Genomic DNA, 23987 nt, shown 5'->3' with positions numbered 1-23987 from the left:
GGTAGTGTTTTTAAGACTTGGTTTTAGTTCTCATTATCTTAATCTGATTTGATTTGTAATAAACTGATCTTGTTTTTATAACTGGAGAGTCATCTCTCCCCGTCCTAGAGCCTTTAATTTTCCCCTGTCAAGTTGAAGAGAGAAGTGAGTAGCTTTAGGGAGCACCTGGCATCTAGGGTCAACCCATCACAACAGGTATTCTTCTTATCCAATACTTCCAGAGCTACCAAATCAAGAGACAGATTAATTTCTCATTTTACATGAAAATACTACAGTGATGAAGGGTAAAAATAAAGATGAGGAAACACTGACTTTCACTATTTAAATAGTTTATGTATATTTCAGCACCCCTGAAAGGCTTCTTTAAAGTGACCTTTCATTTCTAAGAAAGTTTTATCTGTACATACTCACTGAAACTTCAATTATTTTGTCTCTACAGTCTGCATAGAAACCAAAAAGAATGAGGTAAATTAGAAAACAGTGGTGTTTCACAAAAACTAAAGCGACCAAATTTGAAGTATACATATTAAAAGGAAAGTAGTGAGAAGCATATTAACTGCGAAGTTTAAGAGTGTTAGCTTCCAAGTCATATGGAAATCAGCTCTTCCTTGCTCCATTAAACAGGAGATAATCTGATTCCAGGAACTTGCCCACAACCCTTCAAGGACCTTCTGCATGGGCATACAGAGTATTGTTATTGCCCCAGAGATCACATATCAATATTAGAAATGCATCAGCTGCTTAACAAAGTGGCTATTGAACCTAGTAAACAACAACACAGTTGCAGGAATTGCCTCCTGCTGCTACTATTGCTCTTCACATAGACAATAACTACACCACAGTGTTCCAGGTAGTAAAATACTAATTTGTCACCCCTGCTACATTTAAGGGAGGAAACCTACAGCCTTGAGAGGGAAAAATCTAACTGGAAAGTTCAGTTATCAAAGCAAATCCACAACTTGGATACATCAAATAACTTGCCTTTTCTTTCTCTAAATTCTTTATGTACCAGGTTCCTCCCTAGTTTCAGCCAGAATTGAAAGCAACCATTTTAAGTAAATGGACTAGATGACCTCTAAAAGTCCCTTCCAACCCAAAAACTGCTCTATGATAAATATATAGAGTCTCACTGTTACTTTCACCTTACCATACCCTAGGGTTTTTTCCCCCCCAATTGCTAAATGATGGCATTTATGAAAAAGGAACAAGTTACATTATGAAATTGTATTTTACTAGCACAGATGGTTATAAGCACTTCTACATAGTAGCCATGAAGTTCATCTATTTGAAAATTCTTCAAGATGAAAAATTATCCAGTAACTTCCCAATTCTTGAACAGAACTGGACATTTCAGTACTGAATTGAAAATATGCATACTACTCTTACAGTTCAATGTGTGGTACTGTCCCCTCTGTACCATACATTGCTGCCCTGACAAACACCAGTGCAGGGCATTTCCTTTGTTGATGTTAAGACAGTGACATATTTGCCTGTACATGTAAAGACATTCATAATTTAAGGAATCATGCTTTTCCTGTTTGCCTCCTTGCCACTACCCCCAGGTCATTCTTTCATCTAATAGAAAATAAAGATATGACAACACAATGGAAAACAAGACAAAGCCAGCATCGCCCTTTTTGTCTTTAATAGATAAAACACATCCATATGCAGATTATCTGACATACTAAAAGCAGATATATGTAAATTCAGTCACCACCATCATCTGCCTACAGATTTTTATTTTAAGATTGCATAAGACGTACAGAGCATAAGCATGTCTGCAAACTCACTGCTGCTGGCTTGACGACCAGACCCAAGTTCTGCAGCTGTCAGCTGCAGCAAGCTAACAGTCTGCAGCAAGCAGGTTTTCATTTGGTCCCCAAGAGAACTGGGCAAGGGATGCCAAAGGTAAGTCAGATGAGCTGGAGTGAAATGCCAGGCATAAGCAAGGTATTATTAGATCTTGTTTTCAACTTCTTTCCTATGTGCAGTCTATATTACTCATTAGTAGATCACAGGCTCGTTCTGAATAAGCTCTAACTTGCATTTGACTTCATATTTAGTACAGAAACCAATGTAAGATTCTTACAGACACCAAGGTCACTAGACCACCTGATCCCAAGCAAAGACACCAGTACAAGAGTCAGGATGATTCAGCAGAAGGAGGAGTTAGAGGATAGTAACTGAATGTAATAATAATGCAGCAATCCAGCCCGAACTGACACCTCAGTAGGACCTCAGCTAGAACAGATCTTTCTCGGATGAGACAGAATTAGCATGGAGAAGAGACAGGAGGGAGGAAGGGCAGAAAAGAGATTACTGCACCAGCTAAATGTGATACATTTGGAATTCACATTATACTATTGAAATTTCCTAACACTCAAAATTCAGGTTCTAATTAATTTTGTAACACTTAGAATACAGTCTGACAGACTGTAAACTTCTGAAAGATCACAAAAGCAAATGAAAACATGCATCTCCTTACTAACACAAGAAATACTCCTGTAAACAACAGAAGCCTAACTTCAGTTCTTAAATCTTAATAGTTACACATTCCAGCAACATGACACTGTGCAAAAGTAATTACTAGTAGTTGTAGCTTTTCATATCAGAACTTCAAGACATTAACCACATAATCACCTGGCTGAGGACTTAAGCCTTCAGAGCAAACACACCATATGAAAGCTTTGGAAAGGAAGAACAAAAGGGTTTGACAGGTCATTTTAGACCAGAAGGGCATGGACTGCTGGGTCAGAGAATAAGCATTTGCATGATTCAGCAGGAAAGTTATAGGCACTAGAGGAAGGACAAAATATCCGCTAGGGGATTCTGTTCTAAGCCAAACAGCCTTTGAGGAGTTGAAACTGTAACAAGGAAGTTCATGCAGGTGCATTATTGCTTAGATCAGTCATTTTCAGCTGTTTTCAACTAGACTCCCCATATGACAAATACAAGTTACTGACAGTACCAACTTTTCTCTCTTACCTTTCAATGACCCTTTAAAAGTAGCCCGCAGATTCCCAACATCACTACTTTATACATACTTCTAATGTATAAGGTGTAAGGGGAAACTAAGCAACTCAGGCTAGTTCCCACGCAGTGCCAGGAGACAAATATGTGATGGGGATGGGAAATCCAGTAATGGTGAATAAAAGATGCAAGAAGCGAGAAGGATTTTATCAGCCTTAATGCTCCCTTAATAACCTTCAGGGAAGTCCAATGTGAAGCATATGTCAACAGTTAAAGAATAATAAAACATTTGAGTACAACATAGAAACTCCCAAGGTACCCCAGGCAGACAGGCACAGTATTTATACCAGCATGAGCAACAGTTCACCACCAGCCCAAGAACAAAGCACTGGTTAGTTGAAACCTAGATGTACACCAATATTCCTACATTGCTCACTATAAAACGCATAATAAATTGAGTGACAGAGCATTGGTAAACTCAGCACTGGGCTTAATTTATGCAGCATAGTCCTACATTTAGACTGATAGCTTGGAATAAGAGCTTCTCATATTATTTTTGTGCCAGGCAAGCACAGAAGTCAAACATGGTACCTAACCACAACCACACAATACAAGGGCACAAGTAAGTAGGAAGGTAAATATTCTACACAAGTGACTTGTAGCAGAAGTGATGAGTCTGTTTCTATGTATTTATGAAACCTCAGGGTACTTCCCCATGCCTGATTTTGTCACCAGTTTTACTCTTCTGCATAGATGAAAAGCACCATTTTAAGTAGTACTCATACATTACTGGAGATCTCTCACAGCACACAGTCTGCTCAGTTTACAAGAAAATCTGCACCACAATGGCAATAATAGTGGACAGAGCTTCTTAAGCTCTCTTCTGAAATACTCACACCACAGTACCACCTTTCTCTACCAAGAAACCACAGGGAGGTTGTGTTGTTTAAAACAAAAACAAAACCCAACCCCACAAAAGAACCAGCTCAAAAAAAAAATACCCCACAAAAAAACAACAACAAAACAACCCACAAAAACACCAACCACAACCACCACTGTTGAGCTTTTTCTTTACCATTATGAGCGGGAACTACCGATGGATGTACTATAATGCAGGCAAGTGAATCTCAGACATTTCTGTTATGCACAATAAGACCATCAACAAGAAACACGATTTTTTTTGGTAAAACTTTATAGGGAAATGGTGAGCACGAAGTATTGCTGTACTGTTCCAAAACAGAGATAAAGAACATCAGGGCACATCTGAGAAATTAAACCAGCTTTCCTGAGGCTTTATTCGTATAAGAAAACTGATACATCAGTAGCCACTTCAGAAAATCACTTTGTCATTTTTAAAGAGCTATGTTAATAATTCAAACAGCTTGTAGCTCTCGGTAGCATGTCCGAACATGACAACATGAATTGGCTCTCCAGCTATGCTTGCAATGCCACGCTACTGACAAACGAGGTATTAAAAACCTGCCGCCTGACTACAGCCAGACGATGGCGCAGCAGCATTGTTACCCACACCGTTGAGGTGCGAAGAAGCAAGCTTTACACAACCTTTGGTATTCGGTTTAAGCATACATTGACCAAAAGGAAGGTAAAGCTACAGTTTGATGTATCAAGTCGACCTGAAAGCAACTGGAGACTTTACACAGATATTAAGAAAAGACATGCTATTGTGTTTTTCACTACTTATTACATGATAATTTCTTATTTTTACAGTAAAGTTTGTTCGTTCATTGTTGACATTTAATGAAGTAAAATGAAGACCCCCTAAAGAACACCAAGGGGTCTACCTACTTTGAGTTTAAAATTACAAGCCCAGTAGATTGTAAATTTAAAAAAGGGGGAGAGGAGGAAGGGTATGAAAGCCTGGGATAGAATCCTTGAAGATCTCTTAAGCATTAGAACAAGAAAATAAGAGAAATCAGATAATCCTGAATCAGACTAGAAAAGAGCTTGCTAAATACTCTTAAGGGTTCTTACCTTAAGAACACTTAGCTCTGATAAACTTCCAGCTTATCAGAAAGTTTTCCCACAATACCGTCACAAAGTGTCATTCTCCCTACCCAAGGCTGAAAAGACAACCACTTATTCTATTGTTTTGCTGCAAAACTAGGACTTGCACATCATCTGACTATATTTCATTTTTAAATAAGTATTTCAGCAAGATGGTTTAGCACTGGAAACTTTCCTAACTACATACATACTACAAAGACTACTACAGCTGCAAACCACACATACTTCACAAGCATACAGTTAGACCCACAAAGTTAGAATGAAGTCAGACTATCCATAGACACAGTATATGAGAATATGAAGCTGTACTCACCCGAACACGCAGAACCCACATTCGTCTTCTCACAAACCAAGAGTAAACTCTCCAATATTAACCACTCTTTAGCCTTACAAACCTTACTGCCCTCCTTTTTCATCCTCTGCAACTCTTTCCCCCCACCCACCATCGTCTCTTATTGTCTGAGCTGTTGTTTCTAAAGCACCTGAATTTAACGTTGATTGGTCCCAAATGGTGAAGATAATGAGGCACTCAATGAGGTCCATCAGTGTATGGTGGTGTTTTTTAAAGCAACCACATAGACTTTGTTAAAAGATCTTTACTAGTTTGCACATTTCTGGAGTTATTTACTACAGAATTCATCTGTGCAATTCACCCTGCAAGATGAACTTAAGTTTCTGTGTAGTAAGTGGACACGCTATTGTGAATGCTTTAGAAACAATCCATTAATCTTCAGGAATTACTGGATCCATGACCTACAACAATGAAATATTCTTATTGTTAAAAATACAAATAGTAGGATGTTTTCTTTAGGTGACAGTTTTGTTTGAAAGAGTACTATCTTTTGCTGCTCTAGAGAGGTGCAATTTGACTGCCCTGAAGGATTAGAAGATTCCTGTTTCTTTACAGACAGAAAACAATCTTTAACAGAAGAGCCAGCTCAGGTGCTCTGTGGGCAGAGAAGACAACTGTTATGTGTGATAAAATATCAAAATACATTATCTCTACTATTACCACTGATTCGTGTTGGTCCCTAGGCACTACTGTAATGAACAAGTAATCTGAGCTCAACAACACGGATTATCTCTACACATGCTTCTGATAATAGCATGTGCTAAAAATGCATAAGAGGTATAATTTGGGGCCAAATAAACTGATACTTTAACGATATTTTTTAAGTTGCAGGTGTTCTAATTAAAATATCTGAAGCCATTCTTGCTGTATGCCAGCACTGAACTCCATGTCTAAACATCTAACACATATACCCTAATATGTCAGCAGTCTTCACATCTCCCAACTTGAACAAAAACCCTGGCATGCAACATGTGCTAATTAAGCAACCTCAGAAAGTCACCTAAATATAAGTTATATGGGTGTGTTTCCCTAGATCTTCTATGACTCTATCCTTAATATTACTGCATTAAAACAAATTTTCCTACTGTATTAATGAATAGTGATCTGTTTTTTCTAAGCATTAAAATACTTACCATATAGGACAGAAATGTAAAAGACAGAAAGGAAACCGAGGTTACAGTGAATATCATGTTTCTCTGAAAACAATGCAGGCATGGACACTTTTGCCACTAAGCTGGCTGAGTCCATGGTAGCATGAAGAATCTTTGCTGTAAACTTTACCCCCTTTGACTTACTTTCCTCTTTGCTCAACTAATGGAACAACTGCTAATCTGTTCGACATAAAAACAATGCTACCAGTAAATAAACTCATTAAACCCAAATTTCAAACTCATTGTTAGTAACATGGCCCTTCAAAAGTACTCAGACTTTCATTGTTCTGCTCTTTGGTTCTGGCTCTTTATGAACGAAGTTTTTGTTTTTTCTTAACGTGTTCACCATTTACTTCTGCTTTGGTATTGCAGTTGATGGCTTCTGTAGGTGCTTGCAAGCACAGAGGTAAGAGATAAAATTAATTTACATTTATAAGATCCAGAAAAGGAAATGGCTATTCAATGTAAAGAAATATTAGTGTTCATTATTATATGTCAGATAGTTTTAGAACTCTTCCTCACCCACATGGTTACAGCTAATGGCAGAATTTTAACATAAGGAGCTACAAACATGCTGGTTTAATAGTACTTCAGTGATCCCAAATCAACTCCACTCAACACAATTGTGTGTATCTTTCCCAAACTCCTTTATTACATATTGGAACAAGCATTCAGAGGATTATTTATGATGTGACCAGAATGGAAATCACTAAACTATTCAGTTCTCGTACTGCCTGAGTGTGTACTACATTTCCTGCTAAATTCCTCAAGGCAAAAAGATGCACAGATGGGAACTATCTCTGTGCAAAATGAGGCATCAGGAAAGAAAAGCTGATTATATCACAGTTAGTCTCACTCACTTCATGAAACAGCAGAGACCTATAATATCAGTGGTTGTAATTTGAACCTATCCTTGGAAAACAGTTGTGAAAAGATGCTGATATTCAGATATTTTGATACAAACACTGATAAAATATTCGACCAAGGCAGAGATAGATACACTCTGAGTGAGGGATTGATCTGAGCCAGATGGAAGGGGTGCACATGCTACACGAGGCCACTCTTGGTTTCTTCCATAAGGTTATGTAGTGTTTGGTTCCCCACGAGGTAACACAGCTGTAGTGTTAGAAACCTACTCCTACCAAATGTCGTAGGAGTGAAGTCAGAGATAGAAGTTAATGAAGAATTAGATGTCCCATGTTTCTTCTCCTCCTTCTCTCCAGTAAATTATTTTTAATTCTAGTTTTCTTTCTGCACCTGGCCAAGCATAGCAACAAAGGCATTTGCACTTGTATCCAAATGCAGCTTCTAGACTCTGAAGCTAAGATACACCAAATGTACTCCAGATGAGTGACATAGAAGAACTGGTAATGTTTGTTAAATATGTAATAGGAGTATATTTTTTACTCATTTCACTTTTTTCACACTTGTAACTAAAACCCTGTACTAAATCCTTGCTAAGTGGACATTGGTATGTTTTACTATTAATCCTGCATGCTGTTGCAAACCAAGATTACATTAAGCAAAGTTACAGGGCATTGTCTTCACTGAAGTAATGAATCAAAGTACAATTGCTTAGATGGTCTTGAGGACCTGTGGATTAGGATGCATTTAGCACCGATGTCTTCAGCTGGTTTGCAATTGTGCTATTGGTGATAAGTACCAGCTTGGGGCAAGTTTTTTGTACTGTGAGCAAACAAGCATCTCTCTGGCCAGGAGCAATTGACAGAGAAATTTCCCTTGCCTTCTGATGCCCATGAGCATCTTTGTTGTGAGCTCCCTCACAGGAGCACATGAAAGGAATCTGTATTGGGCTTATGCAGAGGTATCCAAAGTGAAGCACCTTCCTCTACCTAAAATACAAAACCACCAAACCTCTCTTTCACGTATAGAGATTACATCTGTTTGCAAAGAAATCATGAAAGAGAATGCATATACTGCAGTCTACCATTTTTGCACTGTGATGTCAAGACTTCATTTCAATTTCTTGTCATCAAATTAAGCAAAATATTTCTACTTACAAAATTATTTCTTCTTACATAACAACTGTGCTTTAATCATTGGACTGTTTGAGAGAGACACATATCCAAAGCATACTCAGAGTAAACTATGGGTCTGATTCTCAGTGCCAGACAGGCAAAGAAAAACAACTCAGTCAAAAGTACCATCAAAGATCTTCTAGGTCTTTCAAGCAGCACAGCTATATGGACATCCTGCGAGTTAAATGGTCTTGATATAGAGTTCAGGTTATTTCCCTATTAATTGAAGCTCAGCCTCAACTCTGTTCAGCTCTATGAAGTTATCAGCCTGTCTGAGGTTCCCTACATTATGCTCCACTGCTCAGAGTAGACTTACCTTTAAGCTGGTATTAATATATTATTATGAATTTGCTTGGGAGCAAGATCCTATGACAATGCAAATTACTGTTTCATGTTTATAACACAGTAAAACTTGCATGCAATAAACACAGAAGCACAAAAAGAGCAAGAGGATGTCAGACCCAGGAGTGAATACAGTTGGAAGCTATTTGGTGAAAGTCTGTCTTTAAATGCATGAACACCTGTGACAGAATTCAGTTAAGTGCTGCATCAATGTGTTTCAAGTTCAGTCCAAAACATTTGAAATCATTTGAAAGTAACAGCCATTGAAACTAATCATGCAAAACCGGCTTGGAAACTGAGAACATTTATTGACAAGGTTCCTTTTTATCAAGTCCATGTAGTGCCTATTAGGTGTTCCAGCCTTAAAAAGCTGTTACTAGGATCTATAGATACTCTTTGTGATGTGCTTTCTCCCACTGATTTATCATCTATTTCACTGTATAACCTTCACTATAGGACTGAAGTGATTTCAGATTTGCACACAGCTGTAAGTATTTTAGAGACATGTCAAGCAGCATGAAATTGAGGCATTTGACCTTGACAAATAATTTTATTATAGTTTTGTTAGATGCCTCAGAAAGATTGCCCATCTTCCTTGCTAATTTCTCAATATAGCACACAATTCTAATTTTACATTTATAGAGTTATTGAACTTCCCCTGAAAACAAAGCATCTGGAGTCCTTCCACCACTGTCTCCCTCCTTTCCCCTTCTTTGTCCCTGAGCATTTAGACTAGCATAAGAGAGAGATTTCTTATTCAAATCGACCTCATTCTATTTCATTGACAATAATCAAGTTTTATCAGTGTCATTCAGTGCTTAGCAGCAGCCAAAAAGATCTCCATCCCTCAAAGAGAGAGAAGAAAACAAGAAAAAAAGAACACAAGAAACAGCTCCATTGTAGTTTTATGTTTGAACAAAACAGTAAATTAGTCTCTTACTTGTGCAGAACTAAGCTATTTGAACTAGATGAAAGTGAGAAAAGTCTCTTCCATATTAAAAAGAATTCACTTCAGCTCAAGAGAGTCTTCTATATTTTTCAATAAAATAAAATAGTTAACATTGTTAGATGCTTGAGTCCCTTCTTAGTTGAGTCTAATTAGATTTATTTAAGTAACTGATATTCCTATTAAAAAGTCAGCTTGGGTCTACAGCTCCGACTTGTAGTATTATTGCATGACAGTTGAAGGCAATGAGAGCACAGTCACTTGTGTACTCTCATTATTATAAGGCTATGTGGTATATATTTAGGCAATGCCCTTGCAACAATATTTTGTGTTAAAAACACAAAAAAAAATGAAGGCAAATGTTTATAATAAGTTAAATATGACTTTTCTTAACCTGGATTGTCACTACTATGGAATATTTTTTGTGGTGACACGTCATAACATTTAATTTTAAAATTGCTAGGCCTACATTTTTTAGACTGAAAGTATGAGTGCAGTTATGCCTCCTGTCCTGCTCTATACGTCCATATGCAAATGTTCCAAGGCTAATCTTTATATGGTTTTGGGAAACAAAATATATTGAAATCTGGAAAGTGTCATCATCTCTGTGGAATTAAGTATCTTAGTAAGATCTCCTGCAACCATTGAGCTTCTATTTATTGATAGCAGCTAGTCCCTGGATTCACAAACATATTTGCATAGCAACAGCTTTCCCATCAAGTCCCAGTTCTGAGACTGACACACTACTCCCATAACAAGACACACTTAAGGTTCATAATTTCTTGCTTTCAATCTGTCTTCACCACCTAGGCACCTTTAGTGCTGTCTTTGGTTTTTGCCTGGAAGCAATAGAACACTGTAATATATCAAAGTGGTTTCTATGTGTGTAATACAAGCTTGCAAAAGAAATCACAAGGTGCTCATCGTGGCAAAGCAGCACCCTTGCAACGCACTGTAGCAGTTCTTGAGGCTCCTCTGACTTGTGAAGATGACATTTGTTCTGGCTGTGGTAGAATGAAGTAGAAGCAAATTAGATTAGTCAAGGGAAAGCAAAACCACACAGATTCCACCAAATGGAAGCACTTTCCCAGTAACCCTACCACTTGTTTAACGAGGCCCTACAAGCCAGTCAGTATATATCTAGTTACAGGCTTCCATGGCATACTAGATGCCATTTATCCTGGAATTTGTCAGAATGGCTGTAGACAGAATCTTTTTCACTCCATACAGAGCCATATATCTATTGACCTGTAGGCATTTAATGATCCTAAGAATTCAAGAAAATTCATGGGTACCCTGTCGATTTCATGCATTTCCCTGTGGGTACAAAACACCCACTTAAAAGGAAAATGCCTTTATCAATTTGATCTATTCATCAGTTGCTTTACAATCCAACATTCAGCTAGTCAGAATAAAGTAGCTATACTGTTTGAAAGATGGAATAACTAATTCATATTTCAGATACTGCCTTGGATGTCTCAGCATGTACCATGTGCAGGTATGCAGGTGTACACAAACACAGACACGCTTGTATGCACTTATGATATACACACTTATGTATACACACTTATGATACACACACTCATGTATATCAGCTCCATCTCCAGAAATCTGGAAGCAAAAATACTTACTTGAAGTATCCAAGTCTTCTTTCTAAGGTTTGTTTTATTCATCTTTGTATTCTTGGTGTATGAAATCACTATAAAATCAAAAATTGACATCCCTCAATAAAAATAAATAAATAAATAAATAAAATAAAGTAGAAAATCATCTAGTCTTCATGATCAGAACATAAATATATTTACGAGAAACTGCTTTCCTTCCATAGACTTTTCAAATGTTGTTTTGTCATTTGCATGAAGCCATTCTGTTATTCCTTCCTTTTAACTCTGATTTTATACAAGAAGATGTCAGAACTGTAACAAGATTTAACAAATCTATATATAAGCTTAGAAGTGACCATAAACTCTAAGTAACTGAATGCAAGGCAAAATCCAGCACACATAATCACATGTTCTGATTCAATTTCCAGTACTCTCGACTTCCACAAGGTGTTTTGGGGAATCAATAGCTACACAATAGCTACATTGATTTCTCCTGTAAATTGATTCCAATGATTTTGACATATGAGCTACACTAATTTGCTTTTCTCAAATTTTGGAATGTCGTATGTAAATCCCAGTAGCACTTTTATACCAGTTAATGTCCTTCCCTACTGCCAATCACTGCATTGCAAAGCTGTATTTTGCTTCAGTCTGCCATCCAACATTTTCACTCAGTATTTATTCTCTGCTTTTGAGTGTCTTTCAAATTGTTTGCTCTGTAGACATAGAACCTTCCACAGGCAGAAAGTCCATTATCACTAATATCAGCTCTCTTTTTGGTTTTACAGAGTTATTATCCAACACAGATGCTTCCTGTCATGCTCCTTCCTTAATGGATAAGGGAACAAGGGGCTGCAGTTCATTTATTTGTTCTAAACTTTTTTCTGTTCTTATTACCTGCCTCTTCACTAGCATATAGTAAAAACAAGTGCACTTCATAGGAACAGGCCTTCAAGTACCTTTCACACACTGAAAAACTGTATTGTAGATGAGTCTGTGAATGGTATGAAATGCTTCCTCTTCCTAAGGCATTGCAAATCATAACTTTTATTTCCTTCCTTTCACTTTCTGTCCCCAAGCAAGGGCCAGAATACATCAAATTCCCTATCAACATTTGCACTTTCTCACCTTGTTTTTTATTTCACCTCTTATGCTGGAAGATGTGTCTGAATTAGAAGAAATTCCACTTTGGAAGTCCATTTGATATTAAAACAAGCCAAAATGTCCAGAGGCCATACATCTGAACTATACTCATATATCCACTTACAGAAAAACTAGTATCAAGTAGCTACATTTCTCTTATAGGAAAAAAAGATGTCCACAGATATTAAGAAGAAATGACCTGCCTTCCATGGTCAAAATCAATCAGATTGCTTAGATCAATGAGACACACAGGAAAGACATATTTTGATGATACAAACTAGTGCCACAGACACCAGGAGTATGAGTTAAGTCAGGAGTCCTGTCATGATCATCAAACAATACAGGAAGAGGACATTGCAAGCAGCAGATAATACTGAGAAAGATTCCACGATCAGAATATTTACAGTTACACAGGGAGAGAGGCTCCATTAAAAATTATTTGAATAACAATCCTGAATTGCATTAAGGCCAAAAATTAATTGAATGTCTACTACTGAAAACCTACAGCTCTGGATTCCTGTTGAAACATAGACTGTTGTTTTTCATGTGCCCTAGCATGCCTTCCAAGAGAATCTGCTCCCAGATTTTGCCAGGCACAGAGGTGACACTGACTGGTCTGTAATTCCCCAGGTCATCCCTTTTCCCCTTCTTGAAAATGGGGGTTATGTTTCCCTTTTTCCAGTCATCAGGAACTTCACCTGACTGCCATGATTTTTCAAATATGATGGATAATGGCTGAGCAACTTCATTCACCAGCTCCTTCAGGACCCACGGATGGATTTCATCAGGTCCCATGGACTTGTGTGCATTCAGGTTCTTAAGATCATCTCAAAACAGATCCTTTCCTACACTGGGCCCAAGGTCTTCATTCTCACAGTCCCTGAGTCTGCCTTCCAAGGCTTGGGTGGTGTGTTCAGAGCCTTTGCCAGTGAAGACCGAGGCAAATAAGTCATTAAGAACCTCAGCCTCCTCCAAATCCAGGTAGCCAGTTCTCCCGATAGCTTCCAGAGGGGGCCTACATTGTTTCTAGTTTGTCTTTTATTTGCAGTGTACCTATAGAATCCCTTCCTGTTATCCTTAACATCCCTAGCCAAGTTTAATTCTAACTGGGCCTTAGCTTTCCTAACCTGTCCTTCACTTCCCAGATAACATCCTTGTATTCTTCCCAGGCTGCCTGTCCTTGCTTCCACCTTTTATAAGCCTCTTTTTTCCTTCAAAGTTTCCTCAGCAGCTCCTTATCCATCCAAGGAGGTCTCCTCGCCCTCCTGCTGCACTTCCTTCTAGTGGGGATGCAACATTCCTGAGCTTTTCGTAGGTGATCTTTGAATATCAACCAACAGTCTGGGGTCCCCCTCCCCTCTAGGGCTGTATCCCATGGAACCTTACTAAGCAGGCTCCTGAAGAAGTCAGTGTCTGCTCTCTTGAAGACCAGGGCAGTGAGTTTGCTGCATGCTCTTCTCACTGTCCTGAGGATCTTAAACTTGACCATCTCGTGGTTGCTGCAACCAAGGCTGCCCTGATGCGTCACATTTCCAACCAGCCCTTTCCTGTTGGTGAGCACGAGGGCAAGCAGGGCACCTCTCCTTGTCAGCTCCTCTATTACTTGCAGAAGGAAGCTGTCTTTCACACAATCGAGGAACCTCCTGGATTGCTAGGCTGTAATGAGTTGTAAATGTGATACATCTTATTCACCTAAGATTTTGACACAGTTTTACATAATATTTATTTAGTAAATGAGGGACTCAGGTAACATCCCCTCCCACAGGGCAAACAGTTTACAAAGGCTGAAGGCTACACCTAACACAAGTCCTGCCACAGTCTTCCCTTTGTCAGAAGCTTCAGCAATCCAAAAGGATGCTTGGATGACACCCAGCCCACCAGGATTATTCATTATGCATAAATTATCATACTCTGTTTCAAAATCATTTCCTTATAATATTTTTTTCCATGTAAACTATTTCTGTTGTCACAAGTACTCCAGGTGTGTGCAAATGATGGTGGGAACGGTGCAAAGCTGGCCTCACAAACTGGGGCTCAGATTCACACATACCAGTTTCTGAAAGCATTAACACAAAAGAAAGTGATATACCATCTTCAATCCCTTGATATAATTAGTTTGACTGGATTTGCTTTTACACCTTTAAATCCATTCTGGGATGACATAGTTACTCTAACTGGTGGTTGTGGGCACAAAATTATACCATTACAAAGAAATTTGAGAAGAACATGCAGAGCACACTTTACATCACTGAGGTTTTGGTCTTAACATTTAGATAATACATAAAGTCTCATGTCAAAGAAGTCTCATAAAGTCATAAAGTCTCATAAAATACATAAAGTCTCATGTCAGCTTTTTGGCTGAAAAATCTGTGATGGCTGATTGACGGGACCTAACTAATGTTTATGTGATTTATGAATATTATTTGTTGGCAATGTGCATACTGTTATCATTAGAGATCCTATTTTCTTGTTACTTTGAAATAATCTCATGCTGTTTATTCACTTCAGAAAGTATTTAGACATTATACTGAATTAATAAGATGAGAATTTTATCTGCTCTGAAAATGATTTTTATGTATCACAAGTATATGATGAACATAAAGAACAGAAAATGAAAAGGTCACTCATCTCTCTCCTGACTCACCATTCCTTTCCTCATGCAGTCAGCCTGTTTTTTCCTAATGCATAAAATGCCACATCTACAGATTTTCACCAAGGTATGTCAGGTTACTTCACCACAAAAGAACTCAGCTTAGATAATCTGCATATTTTAGGGGAGTGCATTATTTGAAGAGTAATTATTTTTAACCAAAAAAGCTTGCCACAAAAGATGATCAGGGGACTGAAGCACCTCCCGTATGAGGACAGGGGAAGAAGGGGAAATCCCCATGTGTTGTGATCACCAGATTCATAATTTCTGTTTTCTTGTAACCTCCCAAACTTACACAGAGCTGCCTGCATATACCCAAAACATCAAACTGGTATCCTCACAGCTCACACAATTGCTGAAGAAACAACTATTAAAGACTAAAACAACGGCATATTTTTCTATTCCTGTGCAGTTGCTCACTGAAAAACATAAACATTGTAGACAATAGGACTAAACAGTCAACAATATGATGAAGGCCTTCAGTCTGGTGCTAAGAAATGTGTCCTCAGTTTATAAAACCTCTTGAATTGTGGCTCAGAAATCACTATGAATTCTGTAATGATCAGATACACAGAGATGGTTTTTCCATCAAAAAATACAATTGCCATGTCAGTTATCATCTTATTAATGGACATCACTCTATAAATACTCACAGAACCCTCACTAAACTCTCAAAGCTTTCTTTCAAGAGCCATTAAATTAATTTACAATTCAGAAAGAATTTTCTGTGTGGTTTTATTTTAATTCCAAAATCTTGGCAATAAAAGATCCAGAAGAGTCTAGATGCAAATAGATGGATACAAACTAGTGTAGCATTACTGTGCTTAATGTTCTGTCACTTAAATGTGGAAACACAACAAAGATTAACATTTTAACTGCTCACACAATAATAGTAACATTAAAGCAGTAAATTATGGAGTCTAAATTACTATTTCGGTATTAGATTAAGCACATCACATGCAAAAGGACAAGTCCAGTCCTCACTGCTATTGACAGCCACATGATTGTGTCTCCTTATGTGGTGCAGACATTAGATATTCAATGGCCCCATGACATGTGAGATGAACTTGCCATTTCTACAACAAGATCATGAGTGCTGATGCAAGGGAAACAGTGGGAACATACAGATGATAAAAGTTCTTGAATCTGCTCAGTCTCCACCTCTGTGACAAATCTGACCCATCAGAGGAAAACAGATTAGAGCAAAAGTTTTCATTAAACATTGAGGCATAACGATATAGAATTTTCCAACAGAATGAGATAATTCCTGTCCAGGTCTACTTCTGGGTTAACTCAAACTGACATTTATTCCATTTAGCTCAGTTTACATCTGAGAAATTCATAAATATTCAGTAAAGGGGCACTTACAGAGCATCTGGATTGAAACACCTGGTCACCCATGTACATACATTTCAGTTACAAATCCACTCAATAGTCTTGTCAACCAATAAAATGGCTAGAAAAAAATGAAAGTATACATAGATGTATACTACGTATATTTTCAATATCCTATATGTATACTTTCAATATCCTAAGGACATATATTCACTCAAAGGTAAACATGTAATGCAGATAATAGGATTTTGGCTTCTAACATCGATCACATGGATATTTTACCCATTCTTCCATGTGCTCTTTGAAATATATATCTTTAGTAATTTTGAAAATCAATATTATGGTAAGAGATAAAAAAAATGTGTAGCACCAAAGCAAAAGAATACCAAGCAATAAAGAATGTGTTCTGTCTTCCCAGAAACATGCGTATCACTGAATCATTGAATCATGCTCATGTCACTGGACCTCAAATGTAAGTCTTTCAGAATACAGAACGATAAGAATATTGACATGACACAACTTCCTCAGCAGATGCTATTAACATAATAAATCACAAAATGAAGTTGCACAGAAAGACAACTATTCTGTTTTCTGCATGTACATTGCTATGAACACAGTAGGCTTAGCATAAGATGGACTAAATTGGACTGGAGAACAGCTGAATATCCAACACAGCTCTTTCCAAAATAAACTATTTTATACCAAATATTCTTTCTATTCTGGTCAGAAGCATTTAGAGAATTTCTTTTGTCATCTCTGATGGCAACTCTACTTCCTTTGTAAAGAACTCTCCATCTTTAATAGAAGAGTAGTGGAATCATACACTATATGAAGGAAAATAGCTTAAAAGCTGAAACAGGAGCAAGAAGAGAGAAAAAAAAAGTGCTGCACACTCATGTAGTGATATAAAGCTGTACTAAAAGCTGTCAATAACTTGAGTGAAACAGAAACCCCCTTCATCATCAGTTCTTCCACTATATATTACATTTGCTCTGTGTTTGCAATGTTGGAAAGAAGAAAAAAAACTGTTTAAGAAAAGTCTTTGCAAATTCTTTGATATTACTGCAAATATTTGGTATTTCAAAAGATTTTCCATCCTGATAGTTCCATCCAAGACTAATGCCGCATATAAATCATATTATATATGTACTTACTCCTTTATGATTCATTGTTCTTGAATGTCAAATTTGCTTTAGAAGTGACATGCAATGCCCCATCCTACCATAAAATCCAGATGAAGGATTATATATATTTTCAAGTCTGGGTTAAAATGGAATTAATTGTAATTACTTGGAATTCATGGCAATATATAATGAACATCCCCTTAGACACGTTGACTACAAAGGGCACTAGAAAATATAGGGAACGTGTAATTGTCTGATATTTTGGATGATATAATTATGCTCAGAATTCTACTGCTATTTTATCTTCTTTTTTCAAATTCTAGACTAAAAATGCAGCTGTCACACAGGAAAGAGAATGCAAACAAAACTATATGTGGAAAACATATCCTATTAAATAAAAGGGCTCAGTCATGAAGCTTGATAATAAAGCCTAGTGTATTATTCAGCATTGAAATATCTAAAATTACAATGAGATGGTTCATGAACATTTTCATTAGGTTAATCCAGATTCCTTCAGGAACATCCTAAAAGCTGAATCTGACAGAAATCATTTGTGGCCAAGCAATGATTTCTTCACTCACATATCTGAAGTGCATGCTAGTTCTGCAAAAATGCTTTGTTTCTAACCTTTTGAGCTGTTCTTCCTTAAACATGCAAAGCTCATGCTTATATAAATTGATGGAGTTAAATAGGCAAAAAAGTTTCCATCCTATACAACTGTAACACATACCTGAAATTCTATTCAATGGCCAGGCAAGTGAAGCAATCATTTATTCTTCTTTGATAAAATTCTGATAGTTTTACAAGCCCTGTGTTTAACACCACGTAATGATTAAACCATCAGCAACTGCAACTTTACTACATGATTTCAGGTATCATTTCTCAAACAAAGTCAGCACTTACGTATTTTGTCATCCAAATAAATGTGGTTTACTTCTGCCACAATTTGAAGACATTTCTTTCTGCAGTTTTCAAGGGACAACATTGGTACTTATTTTGCAACATATGTTTTATTTATCAATCGAATACTGAACAAAGTTTTTAAGTCATTCTTGTATTATAAAAACTTTCCTCCTTGTTGGAAACTCATGGTCCTTAATCTTAGAGTGTGATTCACAAATTCTAATTAATGTTGACATTAAAAATGCCTCTTGTAAGCTGGAATCAGAGTCTTTCTTTGTGCAGTTAGCAACATTTCAACTTATATCTGCAAATATTTCTTAAAGCTCTAGCCAATTCCTCTCTCCTTCAGTAAGCCCACAAAACAATGTTAAACTTTAAGGAACAACATATTTGCATTTTTAATCACCTGACTAGAAATACAGTATCTTTGTTCATAACAAATACAAATGTATTTCCATGAATTAAAAGAGAAATCCAGAAAGAATACATCTGCTCATGGTCAGTGGTTTGGCACCCTGACTAAAACCACTAAGACGATCAAAAGCTGAAGATGAGTCATACTTTAACCTGATCCCTGATCAACATCATAGTGAAGAGGTTATAGGAAAACACTTATAAAACAGCAATGGTGTGCAAACCAATGCTGAGCCTCCCCTGCTATTTTTAATTCAACTACAGTAGTTTATATTATAACTGTAAATATGTCAATAGCTACAAGACTACAAATGTTTTCCAATTACTATGTATACATGGAAGGAATGAGCTTTCTTGATTTCTTCATATTTGAAATTTCTATTGAATTCTCCATGCATGAAAGTATTCCACAGCATTTATTATCATTTATTTTAAATTAATCAGTGCCTTGGGAATATAAAATAAGATATAATCCAGTAATTTGCTTTTTCAAAAAGTGAGAAATATTTGTATACATGTGTTACATGTTATCACCATGATCTATAGAAACAACATTAACATCAGACTGAAAAACTAATAAAACTGATAGAGTTCTGTATGTCAAGGTTTTAAAGTTATAAAAAATATATTGCAGCTTTATGACCAAAATAATCTAGACTAAACTTTCAGAAGGCTGTGGCTTTCAATTCAATCAACATATTTCATGATAATGATGCAAGTACCTCTCTCAAGAACCATCAAAACATTAGGTTCTTATTCTAAAAGGTGCTGGCAGAAGGTGACAAAGAATGGCTGCAGGCAATAAGGAGGTGCACTTCCCTTGAGGCAGTGCCATCATGAATATAAAGCCTTTTTAAAGATACTATCCTTTACTTAGGCTGGACTAAAAAAATCAGCTGGACAAAAATGCTGGATCTCCTGTTGCTTCAGTGAAAAGTTCTTCAGTACTTCAACTTAAACCATCAATACCATATGGAGAGTAAGGAGAGAGCAAACAAGTGTGTAAGAGTACTAAGTACTGAAGTGAACATAAAGCTGCTTGCCTTTCTGTTATAAGCAACAGTAATGTAACTATCCCTAATTTTCACATCTTACCTACATTTTCAAGCACTAATGATTCAGAAATTATGGAATTCTCATAACACATCTTTTACTGTTAAGTAAACAAAACAGGGATAGTATAAGGATGAATGCCTGCCTATAAAATTCTTTGAAGAACACATAATATGTAGCTTAGTGACATGATATTCTATCATCATCCAGCTTGGGCTCTACACATCTAGAGGATTTTTGCTCTTGCACCACATAGTTCTGCAAACCTGTATTTATTTTGCTGTGGCTCACTAGCCCTGTGTTTCCTTTATGTTTAGCTACCACAGTAATATATTATCTGCAACATGAAGAAATTAACAGAGCCCCAGACATTTATAAATGTAGCCTTATAGTGCCTAAGGAAAGCTAAGTATCAGTATTCCATCAGTAGAGCATACCTAAAGACAGCAATCCATGATCAAATGTTCTGAAGGAAATTATTGCAACGAAAGGAGATATTATATATATAGGTAAAACTAAAAAACAGGGTCACTGGTATATGAAGAACTTTCTCTTCAAGTGTGTCTGACATGTACCTTACTCAAAACTATAGCCAAACCTGGAGTGAAGTTCTTTCATACCAGTTTTGCCTTATGAATATTAGGCACTTATGCAACTTAGTATTCCCTGGCCATCCAAATAGCACTAGAAAGCAAGAATATTTGTCTATCCACTCCAATTAGTATTTTTTGCCTTACCCTTGAGTCAAAACACTGAACGGTACTCACTGTCACATCATGGATAGCATTTAGACTTCAAAGTTAACATTTTTGCAGAATTGCATCTAACTACGGCTACTCATTTGAGCACAGGCTTGAAAGTAAAGGCTGGTAGAAATTGCAATAGCACAGTTTGAAGTAGCTTCTCTTCTGGACAACAAGACAGAAAGAATGCCTCATTTAGTCATTGCTTATGCTATACTAGTTACTGATTCAATCCTCAAGTCCTATTCCTCATAATATGATATAGTCAGAAATTCAGAAACAAAATTTCTGAAGCATTTGTTCTCATCAGCAGCTTCTCAGAGATCAGGACAAAAGAATTAGACAGACCAACATTTACCTTTACCACATATTAGCAGTCACAAAGAAGAATGCTGACTAAAGATTGAAAGTATAATTTTAGAATGCTGGTAGTATTCAGTGACACATATACCTGATCATTACAGAGAATATCTTCCCTACACAGTTTTGCTGGAAAGAAAGACATGTCTTATCCTTTTCCACAAAAGGACATTCCTGAATAAGGTAGACATCAATCTTTAGTATTCATGTTAATCCTTCCCCTTTTTGATGAGTCACTAGCAAGGGTTTGAAAATTTAAATGTGGAAGCTGTTATGACACAAAGAATTACATGAGCAGAAGCATTGAATGAGAGCCTTTTGCATTGAATGGCTCAACATTTCACAGATCTCAATAAGCTTCTGTTTCTGGATTAAATATGAACCAGTGAAATATTAAGTATAATAAATTAAAATTAAATAAAAGGTACAGGTTCTTCTTCTTGGACTCCTCCAATAGTTTAATTTATCTCATGTTATTCACTGATCACTTAATTTTCTTTGATTCTTTTGGTCAACTTCCACTTTGTATTAGCCAACATTTTTATCCAAACCGATTTAATTGAATCCATTCAGTAAGTTCTTTAGCATATACCTGCATGCTTTAAAAACAGATCTTCGTTGTGGCATTTGCAGTAGTCTGCAGTTATCAGCTATTCACAGTTAACAAAGACTGACAGTTTTATTAATTGCAATATAGTTTTTTATGGAAAAAATTCACTTGCCAATTTATATGGTCAACTAATTATTTTGAACAGGAAAATAAAATACATTGTTATAAATAAGCTTTAGAGTGATAGGATGGATGAGTCCAAATAAAGAACAGATGAGTACCTTTGAAACAACTATAAAAAAAGGAGGCACAAGTATGTCTTCAGCTACTGTATTATCTAAACAAGTCTTAGAACCAAATTTAATATCAAATCTCTTTGTTAGCACTTAGCATATGGAAGATTAAGACTGCCACAGTAGCTAGCAGTCCTTATTTTTAAATCATAATAACAATATCTCATGACATCTTCGAGAAAGTGTGAGTCGTCACATCCTTTATATTTTAATATGGGGCTTTCAAAAGCAAGCATGCTGGGATAATAAATTAATATTAACAAAATGCTCAGTCATTTCCTGTGTCTGAAGGCAAGTGACATTTCCAATATTATTTGGTGAGCATAAATTGAACTGACCTTGGAAGAAACCTTAATGTCCTCATGTGCATAAACCAGTGAGGAGCTATCTATATGCAGTTTCACACCTCATGAACTTTTACACATTATTCATCTAAATCAGAGATCCAAATACAAAATCTGGCACTTGGGACATCATGTGGGATTTCTGGAAAATGTAGGGTCTTGAAATAAATGGCTAGATTTAAATGATTTACAGATGTAGGTGTAGGATGATGGGGGAGAGAGTTATTTTCATTCTTATTCCAGATGCATACTTAAAATATAGATAATCATTGTTCTGCCTAAATGGTGTTTCAAAAGCCACATTCGAGATAGCACAATGGCATGGAAACTAATCATACAAAACATGAGTGGAGACTGCAGAATTTCCTAGCATCTGGTGCACTCCGTTAAATGAAGAGCTTGTCATAAGCTGGCTTTTCAACTGTAGCATGTCACCTAAAGTCTGCAGTGCTACAGTGGGGGTGAAATGACACAGCTGATATAGCAGTTATGTGACATACCTTTAATTTCACATGCCATGCATACCCGCATCTCCCACTGTGAAATGTTGCAGGGGCATATATTTCAGGTGACGGTACATTGTTTTGCTGGTCTATTTGCTCCAATTTCAAGTCACAATTAGCATCTGAGATTAGAGGAGAAACATTAGCCAAGCTGTTTAAATTGTACACTTTAACTGGAGACTGATTTTTAGCCTCTCATAATGCTAAGCACCATTGCTATCATCATTTATTTTATGTCCAGGACTGTCAAGGAAGGTGCATGGCAAATGCATGATAAAAACCTCTATATAACTATTTTTGGCAGAAGTTGAAAACAAAATAAAATGTCAAAATGTGCCATATATTCAATATGCAGGAATCAACAAAATATGTGGTTTAACACATTACCAAAATTTCCAGTATTATGTTATGCTTTGTACGACAAAACATACAGAACGACTGCTTTAGAAAAGCTACAGCAACAGCAGAAATACCAAAGGGATGTAGCGCCATGAATTTAAGTATGGAAATAATCTTTCACATTGTATCATTCCAATTGCAAAATTCCAAAATATAGTCAGAAACACAGAGTTGAAACACAGAGTTCTGAAAGAGAGTTTTTTATAGGCTGCTTCACAAAAAGACATAGCAATGAACTATATCACTTTGCTCTAAAACTTTAGATAACATGTTATGCAAATAAAATAGGCTGTTCTGAGCCCACATTTTGTAAACTTGCTTCTTTAAACAGGACCTGCATCTCCACCTCATATCTGCCTTTGCATCTCTTGTTGGAAGAGTATTTTCTATCTTATTGAGAAGGAATGTAAAATGTTGACCACTTGATGATCATAAAACATTGCGGCTAAGTTATAGCTTTATTTTTTATAAATATGCAATATAGAACAGTTTTATTTTTTCTCAATAATTTTTTAACATAAACGTAATTTAAGTACTTAAACATAAATAAATTAGAAGTACTTTTAAGGTAGCAATGTAAGTTTTAAGTTATGTTTGAGACAATAGGTCCAACATAAGGAAATAGCTGTAGAGGCTTTAACACTGATCTGCCAACACACCGCAATCATTGTCTGGGTATACCTGTCCCAGGGTAAGTCTGCCTCTGCACCTATTCATTCCTTTCTCTTTCTGCTAACGCAAACA

Source organism: Melopsittacus undulatus, chromosome 9 (genome assembly GCF_012275295.1).
Source record: "Melopsittacus undulatus isolate bMelUnd1 chromosome 9, bMelUnd1.mat.Z, whole genome shotgun sequence".
Lineage (NCBI taxonomy): Eukaryota > Metazoa > Chordata > Aves > Psittaciformes > Psittaculidae > Melopsittacus > Melopsittacus undulatus.
This window is presented reverse-complemented; position numbering follows the sequence as displayed.